The sequence below is a fragment of the Myotis yumanensis genome, unplaced genomic scaffold, assembly GCF_028538775.1.
Source record: "Myotis yumanensis isolate MYYU_CA2020_CCGP unplaced genomic scaffold, mMyoYum1.0.hap1 SCAF_16, whole genome shotgun sequence".
NCBI classification, from domain to species: Eukaryota; Metazoa; Chordata; class Mammalia; order Chiroptera; family Vespertilionidae; genus Myotis; species Myotis yumanensis.
Window position 1 is genome coordinate 306,230 of NW_027223767.1, and position 27,962 is coordinate 334,191.

Genomic DNA, 27,962 nt, shown 5'->3' on the forward strand with positions numbered 1-27,962 from the left:
GGGCACCTCCAAACCCCAAAAAAGGAAGGGGAATCTGCAGATCTCTTCATAGCTCCTGCTGGGTAGCCTCAGGCAGAGGCTAAATTAGCACCTCCTTATATCCAAGAGCCAGTGTACCCAGTGGTCAGAGTGGGACCAACCAGATTACGATTCCTCCAATCCATAAGGTACACACTCAGGGGGCAGACTCAGTGAGCACCAAAGCCCCACTGATGCAAGTCTTGCCCCAGAAGGGTGTCTTCAGCACAAAAGTTCTCCCAGCTGATTCTCACAGCCAATTGGCCTGGAGGTCAATTCCTCCCAGTGGTAACTACAACAATCAAGGCTTAACTACAACAAGACTACAACAAGACTGTGCACAAAGCCCACAAAGGGGTGCACCAAGAGTGACCACCACAGGTAATTGGGAAGGCTGAGCCACTGGGCCCTATAGGACACCTAGCACACAAAGCCACTCTACCAACACAGGGAAGCATAAAAAATGCAGAGACAAAGAAACAGGTCACAAATGACAGGAATGAAGGAAAGCAAATGACTGGATATAAAGTTCAAAACCATGGTTATAAGATTTTTCAAGAATTTTCTGGAAACCGCCAATAAATTTAGTGAGACCCTGGAGGATATGAAAGAGGACCAACTAGAAATTAAGCATACACTGACTGAAATAAAGAATAGTATACAGAGATCCAACAGCAGACAAAAAGATCCCAAGAATCAAGTCAAAAATCTGAAACATGAAGAAACAAAAAATACCCAACTGGAAAAGCAAAAAGAAAAAAGAATCCAAAAATATGAAGATAGTGTAAGGAGCCTCTGGGACAACTTCAAGCATACCAACATCCAAATTATAGGGGTGCCAGAAGAAGAGAGAGGGCAAGATATTGAAAACCTATTTGAAGAAATAATGACAGAAAACTTCCCCTACCTGGTGAAAGAAATAGACTTACAAGTCCAGGAAGCACAGAGAACCCCCAAAAAAGGAATCCAAAGAGGACCACACCAAGACACATCATAATTAAAATGCCAAGGGCAAAAGACAAAGAGAAAATCTTAAAAGCAGCAAGAGAAAAACAGTTAGTTACCTACAAGGGAGTACCCATGCGACTGTCAGCTGATTTCTCAACAGAAACTATGTAGGCCAGAAGGGAGTGGCAAGAAATATTCAAAGTGATGAATTGCAAGAACCTGCAACCAAGATTACTCTACCCAGCAAAGCTATCATTCAGAATTGAAGGTCAGATAAAGAGCTTCACAGATAAGAAAAAGGTAAAGGAGTTCATCACCACCAAACCAGTATTCTGTGAAATGCTGAACGGTATCCTTTAAGAAGAGGAAGGAGAAAAAGGTAAAGATAAAAATTATGAACAGCAAATACATATCTATCAACAAGTGAATCTAAAAATCAAGTGAATAAAAAATCTGATGAACAGAGTAAACTGGTGAATATAATAGAACCAGGGGCATAGAAAGGGAGTGGACTGACAGTTCTTGGGGGGAAAGGAGTATGGGGGTGCCAGAAGAGACTGGACAAAAATCGTACACCTATGGATGAGGACAGTGGGAAGAGAGCTGGGGGGGGGGGGGGGAGAGGAACAAATGTAATAATCTGAATAATAAAGATTTCATTTAAAAAAAAAGAAAATCTATGGGAAACAGTGAATGCAGTCCTGAGGGAAGGTCATAGCATTACAGGCCTACCTCAAAAAAATAAGAAAAACTTTTAGTATGCTCTCTAACCCTACAATTTAAAGAATTAGGAAAAGAACAACACAAAAATGCCAGAGTAAGTAGAAGGTAGTAATTAATAAAGATCAGAGTGAAAATAAATTACATAGCAACTAAAAAGTACAAAAGTCAATGAAACCAAGAGCTGGTTCTTGAAAGAATAAAAAATATTGATGAACCTCTAGCCAGACTCATCAAGAAGCAAAGAGAGAGGACCCAAATAAATAAAATCAGGAATGAAAGAGGTGAAGTAACAACTGACCCCACAGAAATACAAAGGATAGTAAAAAAATAAAAAATAATAATAATTAAAAAATATATATATATATACTATCAATGACTTTATTCTAACAAATGAGACAACTTGGACAAAATACACATATTTCTAGGAAAATGCAACTTTCCAAAACTCAATCAGGAAGAATCAAAAAACCTGAATAGGCCAATAACTATGGAAGAAATTGAAGCCATAATAAAAAAAACTTCCAGCAAACAAAAGCTCTAGACCAGATGGCTTCACAGGGAAGTTTTACCATACATTCAAAGAAGAACTAAAACCTATTCTCCTCAAACTATTCCAAAAAATTCAAGAGGAAGGAATACTTCCAAGCTCTTTCTATAAAGCCAGCATTACCCTAATCCCAAAATCAGATAAAGACATGACAAAGAAAGCGAACATCAGGCCAATATCCCTGATGAACACAGACACTAAAATCCTCCACAAAATTTTAGCAAATCGGATCTAGCAATATATTTAAAAAGATCATACACCATGACCAAGTGAGATATATTCTCAGGATGCAAGGCTGGTACAATATTCCCAAATCAATAAATGTGACACATCACATAAACAGATTGCAAGACAAAATCACATGATTATATCAATTGATGCATAAAAAGCATTTGACAAAATCCAATACACTTTCTTGATAAAAACTCTCAGCAAAGTGGGAATAGAGGGATCATACCTCAACATAATAAAGACCATATATGAAAAACCTACAGTCAACATCATACTCAATCGTCAAAAACTAAAACAACTTCTCCTAAGAACAGAAACAAGACAGGGATGTCCTCTTTCACCACTCTTATTCAACATAGTACTGGAAGTCCTGGCCATAGGTCTCAGACAATAAGAAAAAATAAAAGGCATCTAGGTTAGAAAGTATGAAATAAAACATTCATTATTCACAGATGACATGATACTGTACATATAAAAACCAAAATACTCCATTAAAAAAACTACTAGATTTAATAAATGAATTTGGAAACATATCAGTGTACAAAATTAACACCCAGAAATCCATCACATTTTTATACACCAATAGTGAATGCTCAGAAAGATAAACTAAAACAACAATTCCATTTACTATTATAACAAAAATTAAGATACTGAGGAATAAACTTAATCAGGGAGGTAAAAAAGCTGTACTCTGAAAACTACAGGACATTTTTTAAAAAGTGATAAGAGAAAGATATAAACAAGTGGAAGAATATCCGTGTTCATGGGTTGGTCGGATCAACATCATTACAATGTCCATATGATCCAAAACAATCTATAGATTCAATGCAATCCCCATTAAAATGTCAACATGTTTCAAAATTCTAGAACACTCCAAAAATTTACAAGGAACCAAAAAAAAAAAAAAAAAAAGACCCTGAATAGCTGCAGCAATCTTGAGAAAGAACAAATTTGGAGGAATCACAATACCAGATATCAAGTTACATTACAAAGCCACTGTAATCCCAGAAATCAACCCAGGCCACTCTGCTCAATTAATATTTGACAAAGGAGGCAAGAGCATACATTGGAGCAGAGACAATCTCTTCAATAAATGGTGCTGGGAAAATTGGACAGCTACATTCAAAAAAATGAAACTATACCACCAACATACACCATACACAAGAATAAACTCAAAATGGATAAAAAACTTAAATGTAAGACATGAAACCATAAAAGCCCTAGAAGAAGCCATAGGCACCAAAATCTCAGACATCTCTCATAGCAATATGTTTACCGATACATCTTCTAGGACAATGGAAACTAAGGAGAAAATAAATCAATGGGACTTAATCAAAACAAAAAGCTTCTGCACAGCAAAAGAAATCATCAGCAAAATAACAAGAAACCCCATTACATGGGAGAACATATTTGCTAATGTTACATACAATAAAGGGTTAATCTCCAAAATTATAGGGAACTCATACAACTTAACAAAAGGAAGACAAACAATCCAATTAAAAAATTGGCAAAGGACCTAAATAGACACTGCTCCAAAGGGGACATACAAAAGGCCAAGGGACATATGAAAAAATGCTCAAAGTCATTAATCATCTGAGAGATGCAGATCAAAACAACAATGAGGTTTCACCTCACACCTGTCAGAATGGCTACCATCAACAAATCAAGAAATGACAAGTGCTGGTGAGGATGCGGAGCAGAGAATCCATCCTAGTGCACTGCTAGTGGGAATGCAGACTGGCGCAGTCACTATGGGAAACAGTATGGAGTTTCCTAAAAAAAAAAAAAAAAAAAAAAAAATGGAACTCCCATTTGACCCAGTGATCCAACTTCTAGGAATATATTCTAAGAAACCTGAAACACTCATCAGAAAAAATATATGCACCCCTACATTCATAGCAGTGTCATTTACAATAGCTAAGTTCTGGAAACAGCCCAAGTGCCCATCAGCAGATTAATGGATAAAAAAATTTTGGTACATACCATTTGCAACAGCATGGAGGGACCTGGAGAGTATAATGCTGAGCGAAATAAGCCAGTCAGAGAAAGAGATGTATCACATGATCTCACTCATATGTGGAATGTATTGAACCAAATAAACTCATGAACAAAAACAGACCCAGAGACATAGTAGCATGAACAGACCATTGAGCCTCAGAGGGAAGGCAGGGTGGGAAGAGATCTACCAATGAACTTGTATGCATATATGCATCACCCTTGGACACAGACAATGCGGTGGTGAGGGCCTGGGGTGGGGCAGAGGGAGGGGAGCGGCTGAAAGAGGTTAATGGGGGGAAAGGAGGACCTGTGTAATACTTTCAACAATAAAGATTTTTTTTAAAGTGGGATACAGAGTTTGATAACTTGATAAGGTGGCTCCCATTAGATTTATACATTATACACATACATACACACACGCAAATACTTTGAATTTGTTAATATTCTGTTCCCCAATTAATTTGCACTCAATGCTATAGACCCAATGATAATTCTTGCCTGAATAAATTATGATATCAATGATTTTAAAAAGTGATTTTATAATATTATCATTAATTACACATTTTTTCACCCAACAGTCTTCTGAAAAAGAAGTTTTACCTTTTCCCTCTCCTCTCTTTTTTTGTGTAGGTTGGTTCTCTTTTTGTTGTTCAATGCGCTAAAATCCATTGTAAGCAGGTTGTTTTGGGGTTTAGATTCCTCGAGGTTGGACAGTAGTTTCCCTCCATGCCTCCACCAGTCTCTATGCACTTCCTTGCTTTCTGGTACATTAACTCACCTGTACCTTCTCTCACCCAAAGCTGTATCAGTTCTTTCTCCAAAGAGGCCAGTTCCTTTTACTGCGAAATGAATTAGGAACAGAGAATTGTCTAATTCTCTAGCATACCAGAGAAATCACTCTGCTTCCATGTATTCTCCATCTGTATATTGCCATCCTCCTTTCTGATGTTTTGTGGTATCTAAGAAAAGGCCTTTCTGAAAATCATGTTTGTAATGAGGCTGTTATACGATTTGGGTAGGCCATTAGCTCAAGAATATCATGAGAGAAGGTTTGGGAACAGTGGGTTATAGCTTTTTAAATTTTTGTCTATCTTTCGCCCTGGCCGGTGTGGATACGTGGCTAGCCTGTCGGCCTGAGCACCAGAGTCACAGGTTCAATTCCCAGTCAAGGGCATGTACCTGGGTTGCGGGTTCACTCCCTGACCCCAGAAGGGGTGAAGAGGTGAGTGGGGGAGGCAGCCAGTCCATGTTTCTGTCTCACATACCTCTCTCTCTCTCTCCTCCCTCCCTTCCACTCTCTGAAAAGCAATGGGAAAAAAATATCCTCTGGTGAGGATTAACAACAAAAAATGTTTATGTTAAGTTTACTCCACACCCACCCTATTTCAAAAAGCATTGAGGTGCCTTAAAATGTACAAACGAGATTGTAACACGTTCTTACACATGCAAAGCACACTGCAGGCCGAGGAGTGACATGGAAGCCGGACAGGTTGCTCCCTGGTGTCCACGCCCAGAGCCCTCATCCCCCTGCAGGTCAGTGCGTCATCCCAACTGGCTCAGAACCGTCCGGACAGGGAGGCCGGGCAACTCAGCCCATGTCACAGGCAGGACACTCACAGGAGCTTAGAGACCTTCCCCGGCACAGAGAGGCGGCGGGTCTAAGTGTCCACCTTCCACCGGGCACCGGTTTCCGATGCTGGGACTCAGCGGGGCGACCCAGGAAGCAAGTGCGGCTCAGGAACTCTGCTCTGACCTGAGGGCCAGCCCCGGTGCTGTTGGGGCTCCCGGCGCCCCTGCCGCGCCGAGGCCACCCTCCCTCCTCCCCGCACGGTCTCCCTGAGCGGCTTCCCCCGAGCAGTCACTGGGGCCTTTGTCAGGACAGAAGCGCAGCGGGTTCCAGGTCTCGGGCGGCTAATGCTGGGCCTGCGGGCGCGGAGTGGGCGCTGGGATCCTGTGTTGTTACCCAAGTGCCAGGCCAGACCTCGGGGCTTGTTCTCGGATCCAGACAGAGAAGTAACTGGGGAGTCAGGCGGCGAGAGAGGGCAGTGGGACCCCCGCTCACCAGAGGAGGGGGCAGTGGGACCCCCGCGCGCCAGGGGAGGGGGCACTGGGACCCCGCGTGCCAGGGGAGGGGGTAGTAGGGTCCCGCCCGCTCGCCTGCCCGGGTGGCGCCCTGTGACGCTCCCTCTGCACCTGGTGCCAGTCCCGCCAGCCTCCCGGCTTCAGGGGGCAGGTGCGGGGAGGGGGCCGCTGCGCAGACTTTCCCAGCGCAGGTGTCATAGGAAACAGAGCAACTGGCTTGCAGGGAGTGGTCGGGAGCTGCGGGGTCCGAATGGCAGCCAGCCTTTCCTGGCTGAGGGGCACCGGGCTCCTGGCTCCCGAGTCCCTGTCCCTCTAGTTACTAGAGTCTAGTACCTCCCTCTGCCCAGCAGGAGGGGCTGAGCCTGAGGAGGGGCGTGTCCCATTCACCGAGCGATTGTGTATGTGTGTGTATGTGTATGCGTGTGTGCATGTGTGCGTGTATGTATGTGCGCGCGCACGTGTGTGCGTGTGTGTGTGCGCGCGCACGTGCGCGCACGTGTGTGTGTGTGTGTGTGTGCGTGTGTGTTAAGACAAATCATGAACCAAAGGCCATAATTATAAGGAATGATGCTTTGGTCTCAATAAAATAAAAACCCTGCTAATAACAGGGGTGTCTATGCCCTGAGTGGATTGGACGCGTGGGGGGAGCACGGGGGAGGGGGTCCTCCCACCCCCGCAACAGCCCTCAGACAGCCTGGTGCCCATGGTGCCCGCCTGCCAGGGGCGCCCTGGGCTCCTCAGCTCCACTGGCTGGTAGATGCTCGGCTGCTCCCAGAGCAGCCTCCGGATGAGGGAGGCCCCTTGCGGTGCCGGCCCAGGAGTGGGCGCCTGTCGCCATCGGGGTGGCCAGTGGCGATGGTGGCGCCTGTGACGGTGCCGCCTGGTCTGGGCGCGGCCTGTGGGCACAGCGGCTGCCTCTGGCGGGTGTGCCCGGCCGGAAGCCGCTCTGGACTTTTAGTTCCCTTTCCCTCCAGCCTGAATGAGCATCAGCAGGGCAGCCCCCTGGGAACATGGTCTCCTGCCCCTTCCCCTCTGCTCCTCCCGGGCTTGGGCGGTAAATGCTTCCGCCTTTGGGGAGACGCTGTCTCATAGATCGCTTTTGGGAGGAGGGGCAGCCTGTTTGGTCTCATCTGTGCTGTGTGTAGACAGTTGCTATTTCCATGTCTCCAGTCCACAAGTCTCTTGTCTCCACAACACGCAACTTACTGCTGAGCCCATCAACAGGCATAAGGTTTTGGATTTTATATTTTTTACACACATATTCTTCCATTTCTTTTATTTTTGTTTATTTTTATGTTTGTTATAAACACCTGAATATACGTTTAAAATGCTGGGGTGGTTTATTGTCAACTCTGTAATTTCTGTGTCGGTTTCTACTATTTCCTCTTGATGATCAGTCACACGTTTGCTTCTTCGGGTCTTGTATTTTGCTTGGGTGCTGGACGCCACGCTGTTCATCCTGAGGTAGCCATATGCTGACAGGGTTCAGTAGATATAGTGCTTCGTTTGGCAACAACTTATTAAATTTCAGACAGACTTGGTCCGTCCGAGGCTTGCTTTTAAAATAAGTCCAGGTGCGACGAGAGCAGCCATGACCGATTCTGAGTTCTCTACGGGGTGACCCGTCTTCAGTGAGTCTCTGCGCCCTGGCGGCCAGCGAGGAGGGCTTCCCTCGCGCGTGCAAGCTGCAGCCTCACAGGAGAGGCTCAGTCCTCAGTCGTGTCCGTCCAGGCCTCTTGGGATCCCATCCAGGTACGTGTAGCTGGTGTTCAACCAGAGAATCAAGAAGAATCTTCATGACATTTCGGAGACTCTTTTTCTGCTTAAAACCCTCCTCTCTGGTACTCACCCCTGCAAACTGCAGCCTCTCGCCATTACCACTCCTACTCCCTGCCGCCAGTATTGTTTTTTTTTTTAAAAAAAAACAAAACTGATTTTAGAGAGTGAGGAAGGGAGAAAGAGAGAGAAACACCAATGCGCTGCCTCCCACACGCCCACGGCTGAAACCCGCACGTGCCCTGACCAGGAGTGGGACTGGGGCCTCCTGATGCGCAGGACGATGCCAGCCCCTGGGCCACGTGGGCCAGGCTCCTCCAGGGTTGGAAAGCTGTGCTCCTGGCCACGGCAGGTCTGCTTCTGCCCATGCCCCTTCCTGAGGCCTCGCCTGACAAGAGCTTCCTGGCAGCTCCAAGTGGAGCCCAGGCCCTTGCAGGGCCTGAGCCCGACAGTGCAGAGCCGGCTTCTGGCCCCACCACCTCCCGGCTGTGTGGCTTCAGGCAGAGAATGGAGACTCGGTCTCCCCTGTCAGATGAGGACGACACTCCCTCTGGGTGGCTGGGAGGACTCAGTGAGGTGGTGCCTTTGGCTGCTGCCCAGCGTGGATCAGCACGCTCCCCCCTTCCTTCTTAGTCCCGTCCTTCCTTCGAGGCCAATAGATCCAGAGATTAGCAAATAGTCTCCTTTCAGCAGAATCTGCTCTCCTATTGGGGTTTGAATGGCCAGTCCCCTAGGTTCCAGCTCCCACACCTCTGGTGGCTCCATCCTCAGGACAGTGCTGACCGCGCCTCTCTGGTCCTCACACCCTGCTTCTCTGCCAACCCCGACCCTGCCTCAGCTCGGCCAGCACCATGCTCACCAGCCAGCCCACTGCTTGGCTTCCTGTCCCCTCTCATCCAGTCCCACCTCCACGCTGGGACCAGCCGACCTTTCTAAGTTAGGACTGGATCCTGTCACTTGGCGTGTGTAAGAGCTGCCCACATGCCTCCCCATGCAGTCCCTGTGGTCTGCACAGCATGGACCCTGGCAGCGCATTTCTCCCCCCTCCTGTGTCCTAGCATAGCACCCAACCAGCTGGAAGACTGGAGAGTAATTAAAAAAGGTGTCAGGACTGAGACTGAGCCATAACTGGTTTGGCTCAGTGGATAGAGCGTCGGCCTGCGGACACAAGGGTCCCAGGTTCGATTCCGGTCAAGGGCATGTACCAGAAGGGGGTGTGCAGGAAGCAACTGATCAATGTTACTCTCTCATCAATGTTTCTAACTCTCTATCCCTCTTCCTTCCTCTCTGTAAAAAAGTCAATAAAATATATTTAAAAAAAAAAAAAAAAGGACTGAGACTGAGCCTGGACTAAGGGAGCCTAAATAAAATGTAGACTTAAGTTGACAGTAATGTCTCAATATTTGTTCATAACTGTAACGATTCTGTAGAAAACCAGAAAGAGGAGAAATTAAAAGCAAAATAAGAGAAACCTATTGTATCAACCTGGAAACCTGGAGGACTTGGGTGATTTCCTAGTAAAAATACACGTTAATAAAACAGAACATAAAATGAAGACATTACAAACAGACCAATTAGCTACCTGGACAAAGCTGTATCCTCTCCCCCTTCCTCTGCTCTCACCCCCTCAGGCCTACAGGACACAGAGCACCAGGGAGCCCTCTGTTCTCCCAGGGGGTGGGGGGGCGGGTATAAGCTGACCAGCCTCTGGGGTCCACCTAACACAAGCCTGTGGCAGCGATGGAGGTGCGGCTGCAACTGGGCGGTACAGCCTGCTCACCAGCCCTTGAGGAACAGAGAAAACAGGCTCTACCCACAAACACACTGCACTTACACTCTCACTCCATTTCTATTCCTTTATAAAACGTATTTTCTGAGAGGCTTTTATACCAAAGTTGTGGGGAGCCGATATAGGGTTAAGTCTCGGACTGACCTGTTGGCAAAGTCACAAACAGGTCTTCCGAGTCTTAAACAACCCAATCCGAGAGGTGCCCGCTAATTTACACGTGCTATCATTTAAAAAATAAAAAAGGGGGAATTTGCCGGAAGCTGGTCCATCCTTGCTGCTTGACACAGTTGCTGCAGGGAAGAAACATCTGCACAGCATGTTTCAAGGGACCTGGGGTATATGGCATACTGTTCTTAATATGTTTGCTCCCCTACTTAGCACTATGTGTTTTAACCAATATCACCTCTCCGAGAAAGGTTGTTTTCCCAGGTGGGGAGTTTTCCCTGGAGTTAGGGATTAACAGGACTAAGAAAGGGAATAAATCAGTAAAACCCCTTAACTAAGTGCCAAGCAGGTAGTTAATCACTTTAACTACGAACAATCATATTTAAGCTACATAATCTTTACTTAGGATAATCTCCTTCAGTTGCTTCCTTGTAGTTTAACAGAACAATGGAGTAGTGACCTTGGAATGGAGATGACAAACACCCTAACCTTTGGAATAGAATGGATAGGATTAAAATCAAATGGTATAAATACAGATGTAACAGGAGAATAAAGAGAGAACCTCGCTATGCTGATCGACTGAACGTCGCCACCATGTTCTTCATTCTTTGCTGACTCCGTCCACACCTTTGGGAACCCCTGGACCTGTTGGGGTTGGACCCCAACACAAAGTGTCTTCTGCAACACAGAAGTTCAGTAGTGAGATTTCTCCAAGTTTACTTTATGTACATGGGTATGTCCTTAAAGAGAGGTCAGTGTGTGAAATGCGATGTGTGGTTGGCCATTTCTGTGAAGTCAGAGGCACAGAGGGCAGAGCAAGCCTGCATTAGTGCTACTGTCACAGTTCCTGGAGTTTTCCCACCTTTATCTCTAGACTCAGGGGCAGGAAACAAAGGCAACACGGACTTCGCACCCACAATGACCGCAGGAATCTGCAAAACCAAGTTCTTATAGGCGCTAAAGGTCAGGGACATGGGCAACCAGAAGGGAGGCTGGCAGCTCACCAGGAGCAGGTGCCCGTGTCTGGGGCAGCCCCCTTCTCCACCTGCCAAGAACCAGCACCACCGCAGCCTGCCCCCAGTCCTGCTGTTTTAAGCCATGGCTTTGGTGTGGGTTGTTACTCAGTAGCAGGTAACTGGAACTGTAGCTTCAGTAGTTAAGGAAGCAATAAGAAATATTTCACTGGCTGACACATTACCTAATTATATTGTGCATATTAGCTCAGCTGAAGACAGATGGCAAGATATCATAATCATGAATGCCTTCGATTGATGAGTATCATTTACCATATGTTGAGTAACCATAAATTATGATATTATCTTTAAACTAGAACAAAGTGATACTTATCTAATAAACCTTTTGAAATTTTTGTAAAACTCAACATTGCTACAAATATCTCAGTAGACACACTACCTTTTATAGTATAAGAGTAATTGCCCTCAGCTGTAATACCCTCAAATGAGGTCTGAAACAGATAGAGAAGCCATAAAAAGAAGTAAAGCAAGAAAAAAAATGTATACTGATAATTTTACATAGACAATAAAGGATCTTTAGTTGTAAAAATATCTATACTAATGAAAGGGTAATATGCTAATTAGACCAGGTGGACTGGACATCTTCCAGTTGTCCTGCCTTCCTTCCTGACAAAGCCACAGGTGGCGGGGGCTGAGGCAGAGGTGATTAGGGGCGATTAGGCCAACAGGGGAGGGCAGTTGGGGGCAATCAGGCCAGCAGGGGAGGGCAGTTGGGGGCAATCAGGCTGGCAGGGGAGGGCAGTTGGGGGCAATCAGGCCAGCAGGGGAGGGCAGTTATGGGTGATCAGTCAGGCAGGCAGGTGAGCGGTTGGGAGCCAGGGGTCCTGGATTGCAAGAGGGATTGAGCCTAAACCAGCAATTGGACATTCCCCAAGGGGTCCCGGATTGGAGAGGGTGCAGACTGGGCTGAGGGGCCCCCTACCCCCGTGCACAAATTTTGTGCACTGGGCCTCTAGTGAAATAATAAAACCATTGGTCAGTCACAATGTCAAAACTATCATCTTCACCCAAAAGTCAATAAATGCTCCTAACTTTTCTTTCTTTTTTTTTTCCTCTTAACTTGGGCAATTCTTATAGTGGGATTCTACGACTGTGTGGGATTTGTTCATATACTCTTTTGCATATTGATTTGGCAAATAGTTGTTAATCATGTATTATTGTGCAAGACATTGTGTTAGATGCTGGTGAATAGGATGTGGTTTTTGTCCACACAGTTAAGATTGGTGGGTAATTGAAATGTGGACACACTGTTACCAAAGAATGTGACTGATGACAGGACAGGACACTATAGTAATGTGATTTTGTTGATTCTTCTTAAATGTTTCTTTAGCTCAATAGATTCCAGGCTGTGACTGTTAAAACATTGCTGTTTATTTTCTAAATCAAGCATATCAAACTCGCGGCCCACAACGAGTATTTTTGCAGCCCAGCCAATATAACGGTATGTAAGAAACATTTTAATAAAAATTTCATCATGTAATTTTTACAATATCCTGTTATACATGATTAATAACGAGCTACAATGTTCGCTAATGACTGATTATTAGAATCGTGTTGCATTCATATCCCTTATGTGCCTTACACGCATGCGCACCATTTCTCTCCACTAATACTAGCAGTGAATATTTTAGCAGCTGATAGCCACATCATTAGTCTTGGACTGGCTTATTTGGTGTGCACAACAGGAAATTTGCTTTTGGAGAACAAGTAGGTTTATTTGTGTGACGCTTATTAATTTGTGCAGTTATTCAGCGTCTGGTAAGTTAATGTTCAAGACAAAATATTAATTTTTATTAAAATGTTCTGTTATTTTATGTTAACGAGGACTCATTTATTTCAGCCCTTTGTATTCAGCATGTCTCTATCAGAATAAACCTATGTTTCTATGGAAATTGAAGCTTTTGTTTGTTTGTGGCCACATAAACTTACACCTTGTTTATTTGGCCCGTGTTAGCCTTTGAGTGTGACATGCTTGGTCTAAATAGTTCACTTTTGCTGGGCCTGCTCGGCCTTGACCCCTCACTCCCTGTGCCATTGGCCTTGCAGCACATCAGAGGAGGACCCTTACGCTACACTGTGTCCTGATGCTGCTGACCCACAAAAGAGGACACATGAGAAACACCATGCATTGCCTTTCCTTTAGGGCTTCAAGCTGATGCCTATGTGCACTCTTCGAAAGGAAGAGTATCTTCAGAGAGCATCATGAAGACCTTCTTCTTTTTTAAAAAAAATATATATATATTTATTGATTTCAGAGAGGAAGGAAGAGGGAGAGTGATAGGAGAGTGAGAGAGAATCATTGATCGGCTGCCTCCTACATGTCCCCTACTGGGGACCAAACCCACAACCTGGGCATGTGCCCTTGACTGGAATCGAACCCAGGACCCTTCAGTCCTCAGGCCGAGGCTTTATCCACTGAACCAAACCAGCTAGGGCTGAAGATGCTTCTTAACAACACAGAAGTAATTTCAATTGTCTACAATCTGCTTTTCCGCACGAGGCTTTAGATCTATGGCTGGGACTTCGACCAGCCTTACTCACCTTTGTAGACCCTGTGAGCACATAATACATGTTTGCTGAATGATTCGCTGAAGAAAAATGACCATTCAAGATCATTACTATGTTCCAGTTGTGTGTGTGTGTGTGTGTGTGTGTGTGTGTGTGTGTGTGTGTTTTTAAATCTGGGCATGTTCAATCAAAACTTTGATTTTTTTCAAAATATATTTTTATTGAGAGAGTGGAAGGAAGAGGGAGAGAGAGATAGAAACACCAATGATGAGAGAGTCCCCTGACTATAGAATCGAACTGTGACCCCCTGATTCACGAGTTGATGCTCAAACACTGAGGAACACTGGCCTGGCCAAATCTTTCATTTTTAAACCACTTTAGCAAACTGCCAAAAAAGAAAAACAAAGAAAATAAAAAAATAAAGACTGAAAGCAGGTCAAGCATGGTGCCCAGCTGTTTTTGTTTTTTTACTCTTTTACATGTGAAAGATATTTTGAAGCATTATCTCAAGAAAATAGTTTTTCATTTCTTATTCATTAACTTCATTATAGTCTATGTGTCAGGCACAATTTAGTACAAAAACAAACTAAATTATTATTAACCTATTTTGTGAAATGAAACCTAAACCAATCTGCATTGTTTCAACAAGCCCTTGTTACTAGAGTGCCAAACAGATATTAAACAATTAACAAAACATTATCAAAAATGTATTTCCTTTTAGATGACAGATAATCATTGCAATGACTGGAAAGTGATTTTCTAGCAAAGAAGCCCCGGAGAAGAAAGCTGATCGCCCGAGGAATTAGCTGGGGAAGTGCCAGCAAGGACCCCTCCCAGGCGGGCTGAGCTGACCCTGAGCCCCGGCCTCCTGGTCCAGCCGGAGGCTCCTCCCGACCCCAGGTCGCTCTACACGAGCCACCACTCCGGGAGGAGGGCGGCAGCCCCTCCCCGGCTCACCCCTCCCGGTCGGTCACTCCTCCCGCCTCCCTCCTTCCTTCCCTCCCTCACAGCGCCGGTCCGGGTCCGCCTGGCGCACAGCTGCCCAGCCCGCACCTCCTCGGGCGGGCGCCGCGGCTGCAGGTGGGGCGGAGGAGCACTCGCCTCTGCTGTCCGCCCCGCACTCGGGACACGTCACCCCACCGCCCCGCCGCGCTTACCGGAAAGCAGCCCGCGAGGGAAGACCGCAGTGCCCTTCCCACCCGCAGGCCCAGCGGGGAGGGGAGCTGTCCGGGGTGGGCGGGGGGGGGGGCGCTGTCCGGGGTGGGCGGGGGGAGAGGGGCGCTGTGCGGGGTGGGCGGGGGGAGAGGGGCGCTGTGCGGGGTGGGCGGGGGGGGGGGAGAGGGGCGCTGTTCGGGGTGGGCGGGGGGGGAGAGGGGCGCTGTTCGGGGTGGGCGGGGGGGGGAGAGGGCGCTGTCCGGGGTGGGCGGGGGTGGGGGGCGCTGTTCGGGGTGGGCGCGGGGGGGAGAGGGGCGCTGTTCGGGGTGGGCGGGGGCGGGGAGAGGGCGCTGTGCGGGGTGGGCGGGGGTGGGGGGCGCTGTGCGGGGTGGGCGGGGGGAGAGGGGCGCTGTTCGGGGTGGGCGGGGGCGGGGAGAGGGCGCTGTCCAGGGTGGGCGGGGGGGGGGAGAGGGGCGCTGTCCGGGGTGGGCGGGGGGGGAGGGGGGCGCTGTGCGGGGTGGGCGCGGGGGGGAGAGGGGCGCTGTGCGGGGTGGGCGGGGGGAGAGGGGCGCTGTCCTGGGAGGAGAGGGTGGGAAGGAGGGGACGCCCACTGCCTGTGCTGCAGGCTCGGTGCGTGTGAGTGCGCGCGCCACCCTCTGACCTGGATGGGGGTGGCCGACGGGCCTCGCGGAGCCGCCTCGCAGAGTCATCGCAGACCCGGGCTTAGGTCCGTCACAAGCCCTTTCAGCTGCGGAGGAGCCTGGGCGCGGCTCACCTGGGCGTCTGACCTTGAAAAGCTTAGTGAGAAAAACGTGCGTCTCCTGGGCTCACCCACCCACACTCGTCAGTCGGGGGAATCGCCTTAACGAGAGGAACAGGTTCATCCATTTTCCTGTTGGGCCCGGAGTGCCCGCCCCCCTTGTTACTGCGGCTGGTGAGCGAGGAGGGAGAGCAGGGAAGACGGGTGTTTTTGGTGTATATGTAGGTGAGGTTGAAATTAACTTTAATAAGTAACCCAAGTTAATACTGTGTCTATTTCTATCCATTTTTCTTCTCTAGATGGAATCCAAAAAGATTTATAGCTTTCTGGGAACTGGAGAAAGAAGGGAGGATCTATTTACCAAATTATTAAATTTATTCAAAGATCTTCGTTGTAAGCCTTTTAGTTGACTTGTGTGGGTGAAATAAGGTGGGGTCAGGAGTATCAAAAACGGAAGGCAATGCTTTAAAAAACCACTTAAGAGTGGTGAGCTTGGTCAAAAATGGCTCTTGCAAATGTAGCTTAAGTGCATCTATCTTTTCTAGATGAATGTGAGAAGTTTAAAAACCCTGGGAGGTGCACGTCAACGTTTTTGACAATCTGGGCAGGTCGTGTCTCTTGTGCACACTTTTCCCAAGTCCCAGCTGGAATTGGAGCGGCTGTGGAGCAGCTTAAACTCGTGTAGTGTTTAAATGCTTTTACTTAACACGTGATAGCTTGAAAAGCAACTACTGAGATCTTAATCCACACTTAGCAAGAAGCAGGAAAGTGAAAAGATGTTTAGCTGTGAATATTTCAACATGATCCATGAGTTGAGAAATAAGGTACAAAATGGAACAGAAACTCACCTGAGAAAGCACACAAGTCCTGCAACTACTTATCAATGAATGTTTCAACTTTATCAAGCTTCAACTTTTTAAAAGGGTGTTTTAACACAAACTATTTGACAGTTTGTTAAGAGGAGGAGTTTGGGTTTAACTAACTTCCCTATAATAGATTTCATGTCCTCTATGTCGCATCTGTGTTTTTGATCAAATACTGGCTCGATTATTCCACCAAATGGTCAAGCCCATAGATCTGCCTGTAGACTTCATCATTGTCATATATTTGTTTAATCTGATAAGACTCCTCAAACTGCAAAATAAGGTACAAGTTTCAGTTCAGCCACTGAGAAAAAGAAGTTTCATTCCAGAAAACTTTTAAGAACCAAAGAAATTGAAGTGTTAAAAAACAGAATTGGACTGAGTACATTTTAAAGATATTGGCTTTATTCGGTGATTCATGGCTGTGGCAGCATCCCATCCAGTCCATAGAAGGGAGCTCCGAGGAGCTGTGCCAATGAGAGCCTGCTCTGGGCAGAAGGAGGCGGGAACAAGGAAGCCCTATAGCAGAGCTTGGACGGCTGTGCTCAGGACACTTTCCTCGGGGATGACAGAGGCCCTCACAGTGCTGGCCAGGCTGCTCCTCACTGACTGGCTTACCCTCCCATTTCCGGGAGAGGCTGCAGGTGTGATTGTCCCCTTTTGGTGACATGGGGCTTCCCATAAGTTGCTCCATGTGGGGCCTGTTGTCTTATTTTTAACAACTGGTTTAGCAAGAAGTTCTTTCTGCCTTGTAGCAGAATCACTTTTCTTCTTAACTGGAAAGGGAGACAGGTTACATCATTAGAAACTACTTTCTAAGTGGGGGGTTAAGGGTGTTTCAGAGTTTGTGTTGCTTTGGCACTTTTCTAGATTTTTTTCCCTTTCCCTGGCTGCTGTTGTAAAGTTAATCTCTTTTTCTTTGTAAAAAAAAAATATATATATGTGAAAACTAAATGTAAAGCATAGCTCCTTTCTCTGGCTTTGGGTACGTTTGTTGAGCTCTGCATGACTGCACCCCTCATTATGGTTCAGGGACAACCTGCCTCAGGCGCGGTTTGGCTGGGGGACCCACCCTCCTGCCAGTGCCCAGCTGCTGACCTTGGGCTTGTACCTGCACCTCCTTGGGATCGGCTCGCCACCTGAACGGGGTGGTGTGTCGTGTTCCCTGTTGCTCTCCCAGCCTGTGACACCGTGTTCTTGGTATGGAACAGTGGTTGGCAAACTCATTAGTCAACAGAGCCAAATATCAACAGTACAATGATTGAAATTTCTTTTGAGAGCCAAATTTTTAAAACTTAAACTATATAGGTAGGTACATTGTTATTAACTTAATTAGGGGACTCCTAAGGCTTAGGAAGAGCCACACTCAAGGGGCCAAAGAGCCGCATGTGACTCGCGAGCTTCAGTTTGCCGACCATGGCACTAGGAGATAGATCTACCACTCAGAAATGTAGACGCAGCCCTCTGTGGCACCCCCACGGAACCCTTGGCTTTGAACAGGCAGATGTTGTGGGGACCCCCTTTCCCCCACTGGTGCTCAGGGCTGGGGAGCCCAGTGTGCCGTAGTTCACCTCGCACCAAAGAGGGAACTTCTCAGGCAAGATATTCTGCCCAACTCTCAACTATCCGAGTTCTGCCCCTCCGACCAGTGTGGGTGCGGCCTCACCCTGAGCCTAGGAGTCTGCCCGCTGGCTCTGAGGGCCTGGTGCTGGCTGCCCTGTTGGAGCGGAGCGCCCGCCATGGGTGTGTGTTGGGGGGGAGGGTCAGGCGTGGGTTCTGCACTCAGGAAGCTCCCCTGGCACCTGCCCCCCGGAGCTGTGCCTTTGTGTTAAGAACGGGAGCCCCTTGAGCCCCTCCAGGCCTCATGCTCCCAGGGGCCCTGACATGTCTCCCGCACAGTGGCTGGTGCAGTGCTGGAAGCTGGTCCACCCTTGCTGCTTGACACAGTCGCTGCAGGGAAGAAACATCTGCACAGCTTATGTTTCAAGGGACCTGGCGTATATGGCATATGTTTGCTCCCCCTCTTAGCACTATGTGTTTTAAACAGGACCACCTCCCTGAGAAAGGTTGTTTCTCCAGGTGAGGATTTTTCAATAAATTTTGGACTTGTTGGGCCCACATCCCCAGGGGTCTGCCCACCAGGGAAAGCACCAAAGCCTATACCCCTGGAGACTCACCGACACAGGGCAGTCCCAGCGAAGGCAAGCAGTGAGGCTGGGAGAACATAACCTTTACTGGGTAGGATAATCTCCTTCAGTCACTTCCTTGTAGCTTATCAGTAGAGCAGTGACCTTGGAATAGCCCTTATAATGGAACACAGAGATTAACCTAGACAGGATTAAACTCAACAGAGCTAGATTAACAAACGCCGTAACCTTTGGAATAGAATGGATAGGATTAAAATCAACTGGTATAAATACAGATGTAACAAGACAATAAAGAGAGAACCTGGCTAGAGAACCTCACTATGCTGATCAACTGAACACTGTCTCCGTGTCATTCCTTCTTCGCAGACTCTGTCCACACCTTTGGGAACCCCTGGACCTGCTGAGGCTGGACCCCCAACAGTGCAGAACACGTGTGCTGCCTGCTCCTGGGACGCCCGCAGGTGCCCCCCTGAGGTGTCCCCCTGTAGGTGCCCGCCCTGAGGTGCCCCCTGTAGGTGCCCGCCCTGTGAGTCTGTGAGACCCTCGGTGGTGGCGGTGGTGGCCCGGCCCCTGCAGTCCTCCCGGGAGTGGCGTGGCTGCTGGTTGTTTCCAGGGGCCTCTGAGGAAACCTACCACCTCAATGTGCGTCAGAGAGCAATGTGGGCATTTGGCCGGTTGCCAAGAATGTCTGTCTGTCTATTCAGGCCCCGGGGAAGTGACTCCAGCGCAGGCCCTCGGGTCCCGGGGCCACGGGAGTGGGTGCTGGGCCAGCCATCGCCTGTTCCCTGGACCGCGGGCCTCTGGGCCCCGGTGGCAGTTGGAGTCGGGAATTAGCACGTGAACCCTGAGGTGGAGGCATCGCGCTGCCCGTCGCTCTGCACGGACCTGTCTCTGGGGGATGCGTGGCAGGGACCACAGGCACCGGCGGTGGTGATGGCTCCTCGCCAAGGGTACAGCCAGCCCCGCAGGAAACGCCCTGGGGCTGAGCTGCTGTTAGAAACTGGCTACTCGAGTCAGTTTCCTGGTTACAAGACCTGGTCTTTTTTAATTGCCTGTAACAAGCGACGCCCTTTCAAGCCTAGACTCACTCAGTTCGCTGCTGCCACGGTCCTTGTGGGTCCGAGTGTTGTACTGTGGACCCTCTCCCCGTCTCCCACAATCCACCCCCCTCCCCCCGGGCCCCGCGCTGCTGGAAGCCTCTGCCGCTGGCACCAGCTCTCAGAGGCGGAGGCGGCGGGAGCCTTTGGCTGCGGCTTCTGCCTCCTGCTGGGGCGCTCGGGCATCTCAGCGCAATAACCTCAGCGCCATGAACTGAGGCCGAGCCGCCGCCTCCGTGGACACTGCGCAGCCACTTCCCGCTCCAGGACACACCGCGTGCAGCCCGTCTGCCCGCCCGGGCCTGGGCTTGGGCTCGGTCCAGCGCGCGGTCCTCCCCTCCACCCTCTCCCGGGCCGCAGGGATCTGCTGTGGATTTTATTCAAACTTTGCTTCATCCCGAGTCACTGTCCGGACCTGCCAGGCAATTTGAAATCAGGTCCCCGTTATGGGTGCGGAGGGCCCGGGGTTGAAGGACGGGTCTCGGGAGAAGGCGCCCTGGGCAGGTCAACGCCGGGCGAGGCAGGCGGGTGCCCGGAGGGAAGGTGTCGTCTCAGACGCCAGAGGACGGACTCTCTCTGCTCAGAAGCGAGGCTCAGAGAGACGAGGTCAGCGCTCTCTGCTCTGGTCGGTACATTATAATTTCGCCATCTGCACAATGAGGTTTGTGTCTGTTTCCAGCAAGATAAGCCCCGTGAGGGTGAGACGTAGCTGGTGGTTTAGGCTGTGATAGCCGTTCCCTGGTGGTCTGACTAGGACCCGAGCGGGGACCTTCTCATTTTCTTTCTGTAAAGGCCCCAGTGGGTGGTGAGAGCCGCCCAGGCCACAGTCCGGGGAGTGGCTGCTCCTGCTGTGTGGCCAGCAGCTGATTCCCACCCGGAGGAAGCATCGCTTTGCCACCTGTCACCACACCGAGCCCTCCAGCCCCCCCGCAGGGTCCCTTCCTGGTGTGAGTTTACATAAGTAAAGACCTGAAGGTAGAGACCACACAGTAAAATATAATAGAAATCATTGTTAATTCGGTAGAAAGTTATTGCTTAGGTAATTAAAAGGTAAAAATATTACTCAAAGGCAGTGATTTCCAACCGGTGTGCCACGGGAATTTTAAAACTATTTAGTCTGGGCACCGACCTCTTTTCCCTTAGATGTCAAATGAAAAATGCCAACAGCCAGCACAATAGCCATCTGTGGGAATGAATAAAAATACACCTGTGTTTTGGTCAAATTGGCAAAAAATACATGTTTTAGTGCCACAGGATTTTAATCATTAGTGTTCTGTGCGCCATGCGATGGGTCCAAAAGCAAGAACCAGCTGCCCCCGAGGGTGGGCAGAGCAGGGCGGGGCTGGGATTATAAGTGTCATTTAGAGGAGGGCGTGCGGCACTGAAGCAGGGGCTCCCAGACGCGCCAGCCACCCCTGCGGCTCCCTTCACCCTCCTGGTTTCAGGCGGTGCAGCGCCGGGCAGAGCCACGGGGCTGGCAGAGCCCCAGCCACAGCAGGACGAGGAGGAGGAGCGGGGCTTGGACCCGAGCTCAGCAACCTCATCACTAGCACATTTCCCTCCACGCTGGCTTCAGCCGGATGGTCCTACAGCGTGTCCTGGCTCTGGAGGAACCCAAGAGTCCCTGGAATCGTTTCGTTTCTTTGATGCAGGGAGGAGAGAACAAAAGGCGGGCTCCCCTTTCTGTCACTCTCTCCTAGCCGCCCTCCCCACAAACAGCCCAGGGAGGAGAGAGAGCAGGGCTTTCCCCACAGGCTGTTCCTGCATCCTCCCCTGGACCGTCCTGTAACCATCACAGCCCCAAACTCCTCTCATTTTATCTGACGTCATTTTTCAGTTTCAACACAGCCTAGATATATAGAGTATTTATACAATGGATACTTCCTGGCCATAAAAAGGGAGGAAATCTTACCTTTTGAGAAAGCACGGATGGATGGACCTGGAGAGTATTATGCTAAGTGAAATAAGCCAATCAGGGAGAGACAAATACCATATGATTTCACTTACATGTATAATCTAATGAACAAAATATAGACAGACTCATAGATACGAAACAGACTGACAGCTGTCAGACGGGAGGGGTGTTGTGTGGGGCTGGATGAAAACGGTGAAGGGATTCACCAAAAAGAAAAAAAAAATGCATCGACACAGAGAACAGTATGGCGATTACAAGAGGGAAAGGGGTTGGGGAGGGAGTGGAAGGTGGAAGGGAAGGAGACTTGACTTTGGACCCAGGCACAGATGATGTGTTATAGAAATGTACATATGAAACCAAATAAATTCAGTACAATTTTTCTAAAAAGCGTGTCATAGTGAATAAGTGAATTAACTGGAGAACACTTCCATTGAGACACTTGGAAAGGGAGACTGAAATGATGCCATTCAGAGTGTCCCACAGACAACGTAAGCCTTTCCAATGCTGGGACACAGCCCGACAGTGTGAAGTGCGGATCGACACACAGGACGGGTCTGTAGGATAGATGGGCTCTTTGCCATCAAATAGATAAGCGAGTTTGATGTTTGTGATGGGAAAATGTAATTTGACCACTTGTGGGTTTACAGGATTATAATGGTCCTTGCAGTGTTTTGAAGGAACATTACATATAACTTGTGATCCATGTTCTTCCATCCTGCTTTCTCACAAGTCTCAGATTTTCTATAAAGGTTTTTATTATTATGAACACATTGTATTTTCATACTCTTCTAGTTTTTATTTTTCCTGCTTCTCTTTTTCTTCTACTAATCCCATGGAACTCAAATCTGATCATTGTCTAAGTGTACTAACAGAACACTAACTATTCCTGATGTCTCTTTCCTGTAGTAAGTATTTATGAAGAGAGGAAACTGTGATTGCGGAGAGGCCTCTGGGAGAGCAGTCAGCTCTTGGCTTTGCTGAATTGCTTGTAACACTACTCAAAAGTCAGAACCTCTGGGCCTCATTTTCTCTTCCCTAATATAACGAAATTAGACTATATAATTCCTATGAAGCCTGAAGGGAGACTAGAGCCACTGCCTGCATGAGTGAAACAGTTTTGTTGTAAGCTTTTCCAAAGACACAGCCCAAGGACATCTGGAGACCAGTGGAGAACATCCTGCTCTCTCCCAGGTCTCCCAGTCAAGTGAGGTGATAGGGGCCTGTCTCAGGAATGTGGTGCCTGGTGACCAGAGTTCTAGCTTCTGTATTGTCCTGTCACTGAGGAAGTGACATAAAGTTTGCAAGGTTCCATTACCTGTATGTGTTCCTTTAAGCACACTTGCCCAGAAAGCTCTCTGGGCTTTTGACTGACACCCCCAGAAATATTCCAAGTTCTGCAACTCAGCTTTCCTCTCCCCCAGCTCCCCGTTCTTGCCACCAGGGTCCTAGAATTCAGGAGAGCCCAGTGAGACCTGTGTTGTCTGATTGGCTTAGTGTCCTGGCAAAGCCATTGTGTCCTCCTGGGCCTTCCCAGGGACCCTGCCGACACACGAGGGATGGTACAGGAAACAGTCTTCTAGAGGCCTGGACCGGTGTATATGACATCAAACCTGCCCCACCTGTGGGTGTTGTGACCGGCGCCGGATGCAAAAACTCAGAGAGGGCCAGATCACTAGACGGGGTGGGATGTGGCCTGGGCTGCCACTCCCAACAGGCCTGGGCTTCAGCACTGTGATACTGGTAGAGTCACACCGCCCTGGGCCACCTCGCTAAGGCTGCACCTGTAAGAGGGTGAAATGGAGGAAACGAAGGGGTGACCACCCAGGCCATATCCCCTCCTGTGGTCTCCCAGGACACGGCGCATCAGACCTGGGGCTGGCTGTGGGCCTACACGGTGGGCGGCCTCCACCTCCCCTCCCCCTGGACCCTGCCTAGGCACATGCACATTTTTGGTCCCAACTAAGTGTTTAGCCATTGGATTCTCCCCAACAAAATGCTGCCATGGGGATGTGAAGTGGAATCCATAGCGGAGCCCATTTGGGGAGGGCTCCCCCTTCCGGGCTCCCCGGGACATCGCACACCCCCCCTGGAGTCGATATCCTGCGTCTCCCATCACCTGGAATCTCAGAAGGTGGATGAGAGGCAGCTGGTGTCTCAGCAGGGACAGATCTAGTCCCGGCTAGAGGGCGGGCGGGGCAGAGGGTGGGGAGAGCTGAGCACCAGGTCAGCCAGGGGGCCCAGGGCTCAGCGGGCCTGGAGGCCCTGCGCCTCGGGCTCTTGAGGCTCCCGGAGGCCGGCTCCACTGTCTACGGCCATACCACCCTGAACGCGCCCGATCTCGGAAGCTAAGCAAGGTCGGGCCGGGTTAATACTTGGATGGGAGACCGCCTGGGAATACCGGGTGCTGTAGGCTTTTGATTGCCATTTTTTGAGCCCGCCCCATCCGCCTTTTGGCGGTGTGGGGGGAACCTCCCTTCGCCCTCGCCGGGCTACTCTCAGAACCGAGCCCCCATCTCCCCCCCGCCCCGTGTCCCCCCGCTCCTCGCCCCCCGCCCACCCTCGTCCGCCCTCAAAAATTAGGAAATGCTGTCTCGTGCCTAACAGACAGCAGCCCTGCGTTGCAGGGGCGTGTCTCTTCCATTCTCCCGCACCCGTGCAAGCCCTAAGCGCTCTGTGCTCTGCGGGGGCAACAGGGGACCCACAACCGGGGGAACCCTTGGAACCCCCGGTGCTGCGGAGGGAGGTAGCTCCCCAAATGGCTAAGGGAACCCCGCGGTCCCCACCAAAGGCCCAGGCCGCCCGCCCCTCGCTCTGTGCCATCCCTCGGGGGGCTTCGTCCTGCCCGGTGGCGGTTGGCACCCCCTTCCGCATTTCAGGCAATCGCACCCCCAAAGGAAGGCGCCCTCCTGCATCTTTTCGAAGCTCAGGAGATGGGCTGGGCGGGCCAGAGACAGCTGATGGCTCTGCAAGAAGAGATCTGGTCCGCGCTGGGGCGGCTGGTGTGCGGAGAGGGGTGGCGGAGCACCAGGTCCGGGAGGGGGGTGCGGGAACAGGGCTTTTTTATGTTTATATTTTCCTTGCCCAAGCTCCGCCCCGTGGCCAAGGTAGGGCCCTGAGGTCCACTGGGACGCCCGCCCCCTTCCTGCCACTCTGCAACACTCCACCTCCCCACGCCCAAACACCCACCCTGAGCCCAGGAGAGCGGCTCGGCCACTGCCCTCCTCGCCTTGGCGGTGTTGAGGGTTTTGGTGGGGGGACCCCTGGGTCTACTCTGGGATCCCCCACCCCCGGCCACCACGACCTCCACCCCCAATCAGGGAAAGGGGTCTCCCGCCTGACATTGGGCACCCCTGGATGGGAGGGATGTGTCTGTGCCGCTAGGGGACGAGGCTCCAGCGGGTTTGGCTCAGTGGACAGAGCGCAGGCCTGTGGATGGAAGGGTCTCGGGTCCGATTGGGGTCAAGGGCACTTACCTCCCTTGCAGGCTGGATCCCTGCCCCCTCGGCGCGCCTGCAGGAGGCAACCAATCCAGGTGTCTCCCTCACATCAATGTTTCTCTCTGCCTGTCCCGGATTTTTCCAGTCTCCTTAAAAGTCAAGGGAGAGATATCCTGGCTGAGGACTATGAGAAATAAATAAATAAACAAACAAACAAACAAACAAACAAACAAATACAGGTGGAACAGCTGAACACTCTCGGGGGAATCTCCTATCTGGCTCTCCTTGGTCAACTTAATCCCGTGGGGACAGCGCCCTCTGTACCCACCCTCAACTCTGGGCCCACTCTGACTGCCGGTGGTCTGGTCTCTAGCTCCCGGACAAGGATTGAAAGAAGTTGTATGAGTCCAACTGAGTCTCCATGACCACCTGGGTGGAGCTCTGATAAGGCAACGCCTGGTGTCCAGGCCATTGGAAAATTGCCTGGGTCTCACCACAGTAGGAAAACCCACCATAAAGTCATTTTTCCGATCAGGTGCACAGGTTTGTCTGAATAGACTTCCAGCCATGAAGGAATAAAATGAGCCCTCAACCCCTAGGATTTCCAGAGGGTACAGGAGCTTGGTCCCCAGCACTCACTTCCTCTTGTGCCCCCCATGACCTGAGGTAGGCACTTGAGAGACCCAGCAAACCACCCCTCCTGCAGTTTCTTCTGCTCCAGCACAAACACACACACACACACACACACACGCACACGCACACGCACACACACAGGCACGCACGCACACACGCACACACACAGGCACGCACGCACACACGCATGCACACACAGTGGCAAGGACTGATATGATGCCCTCAAGTGCTCCCAGTTGTGGCCTCCCTGGGATTGGCCAATGCTAGGCAGTCCTAAGTTACCTGAGGCTACACACTGCCCAAGGACAGCAGGCGTCAGAAGGGAGACTAGAGCCACTGTGTGCCTGAGTGAAACAGTTTTGTTGTAAGCTTTTCCAAAGACACAGCCCAAGGACATCTGGAGACCAGTGGAGAACATCCTGCTCTCTCCCAGGTCTCCAGTCAAGTGAGGTGATAAGGGCCTGACTCAGGAATGTGGTGCCTGGTGACCAGAGTTCTAGCTTCTGTATTGTCCTGTCACTGAGGAAGTGACATCAAGTTTGCAAGGTTCCATTACCTATATGTGTTCTTTTAAGCAGACTTACCTGGAAAACCCTCTGGGCTTTTGACTGACACCCCCAGAAATACTCTATGTTCTCCAACTCAGCTTTCCCCTCCCCCAGCTCCCCGTTCTTGCCACCAGGGTCCTAGCATTCAGGAGAGCCCAGTGAGACCGGTGTTGTCTGATAGGTTTAGTTGTCCTGGCAAAGCCACTGTCCTCCTGGACCTTCCCAGGGACCCTGCCGACGACACACGAGGGATGATGCAGGAAACACTTTTCTAGAGACCTGGACCGGTGTATGTGACATAAAACCTGCCACACCTGTGGGCAGTGTGATGTGTGCTGGATGCAAAAACTCAGAGAGGGCCAGATCACTAGACGGGGTGGGATGTGGCCTGGGCTGCCACTCCCAACAGGCCTGGGCTTCAGCACTGTGATACTGGTAGAGTCACACCGCCCTGGGCCACCTCGCTAGGTCTCCACCTGTAAGAGGGTGAAATGGGGGAAACGAAGGGGTGACCACCCAGGCCATATCCCCTCCTATGGTCTCCTAGGACACAACGCATCAGACCTGGGGCTGGCTGTGTGCCTGCCGGAGACCTCTTCCAGCATGTCATAAATTCAAGAGTTTCATCAAAATGTTGATGAGAGTTGGGGACTTAACAGGGTTGAGTCTCACATGTAGTCACCTGTTGGGAATGTCTGAAGGCATTTTCCCAAACCTGAAAAGGGATGATTCTTGGCTGCCAGACAGCTAAAAGGCATCTTAATCTACATGTTATTGCCTCCTACTGGTCAAGCACCTGAACAGCTGTAGGCTAATTCCCCCATTCTGACAATGTTTCTGTATACCCTTTGAAGTGTATATCTCTGCCTCACTTCAGGACAAATTGTGTTAATAAAAAGCATGGTGTCCTGGGTATGGGGAGAACCTAAGGCCTTAGACTTAAGACCTTAGAACTTAGCTCCTTTAGCTAAGCTCCTTTGACCCCCAATGCCTTTCAAAATTATGTCTCCTCTCCAGACTCTTTATTAGTCCCTGGACTCCTCTTATTTAACATCTACGAACAGCCTTCTCCAGATTCCTGAACCCTTCTTGATGCTGGGACAAGAACCCCAGCTGGACCTACTTGGTTGGCGGCCTCCGCCTCCACTCCCCCTGGACCCTGCCTTTACACATGAACATTTTTGGTCCCAACTAAGTATTTAGCCATTGGATCCTCCCCAACAAAATGCTGTCATGGGGATGTGAAGTGGAATCCCTAGCGGAGCCCAGTTGGAGAGGGCACCCCCTTCCGGGCTCCCCGGGACATCCCATCCCCAGCGGGAGCCACTCTCCTGCTTCTCGCATCTCCTGGAAGCTCAGAAGGTGGATGAGAGGCAGCTGGTGGCTCAGCAGGGACAGATCTAGTCCCGGCTAGAGGGCAGGTGGGCATGGCGGAGGGTGGGGGGAGCTGAGCACCAGGTCAGCCAGGTGGCTCAGGGTTCAGCGGGCCTGGAGGCCCTGCAACTCGGGTTGTTGAGGCTCCAGGAGGCCGGCTCCAGCGTCTACGGCCATACCACCCTGAACGCACCCGATCTCCACTGATCTTGGA

At 49.9% G+C, this 27,962-nt stretch overlaps 1 long non-coding RNA gene and 1 pseudogene across 1 annotated transcript; both read left to right on the forward strand.

The window, feature by feature from the left end:
- Nucleotides 1-15,827: 15,827 nt before the first annotated feature.
- On the forward strand, nt 15,828-16,346 carry LOC138993816 (uncharacterized). The gene is made up of 3 exons (XR_011468346.1): nt 15,828-15,852; nt 16,034-16,127; nt 16,280-16,346. It is a non-coding gene; the product is annotated as an uncharacterized lncRNA (long non-coding RNA).
- Nucleotides 16,347-24,060: 7,714 nt separating this feature from the next.
- Nucleotides 24,061-24,169, forward strand: LOC138995183 (5S ribosomal RNA; annotated as a pseudogene).
- Nucleotides 24,170-27,962: the final 3,793 nt, after the last annotated feature.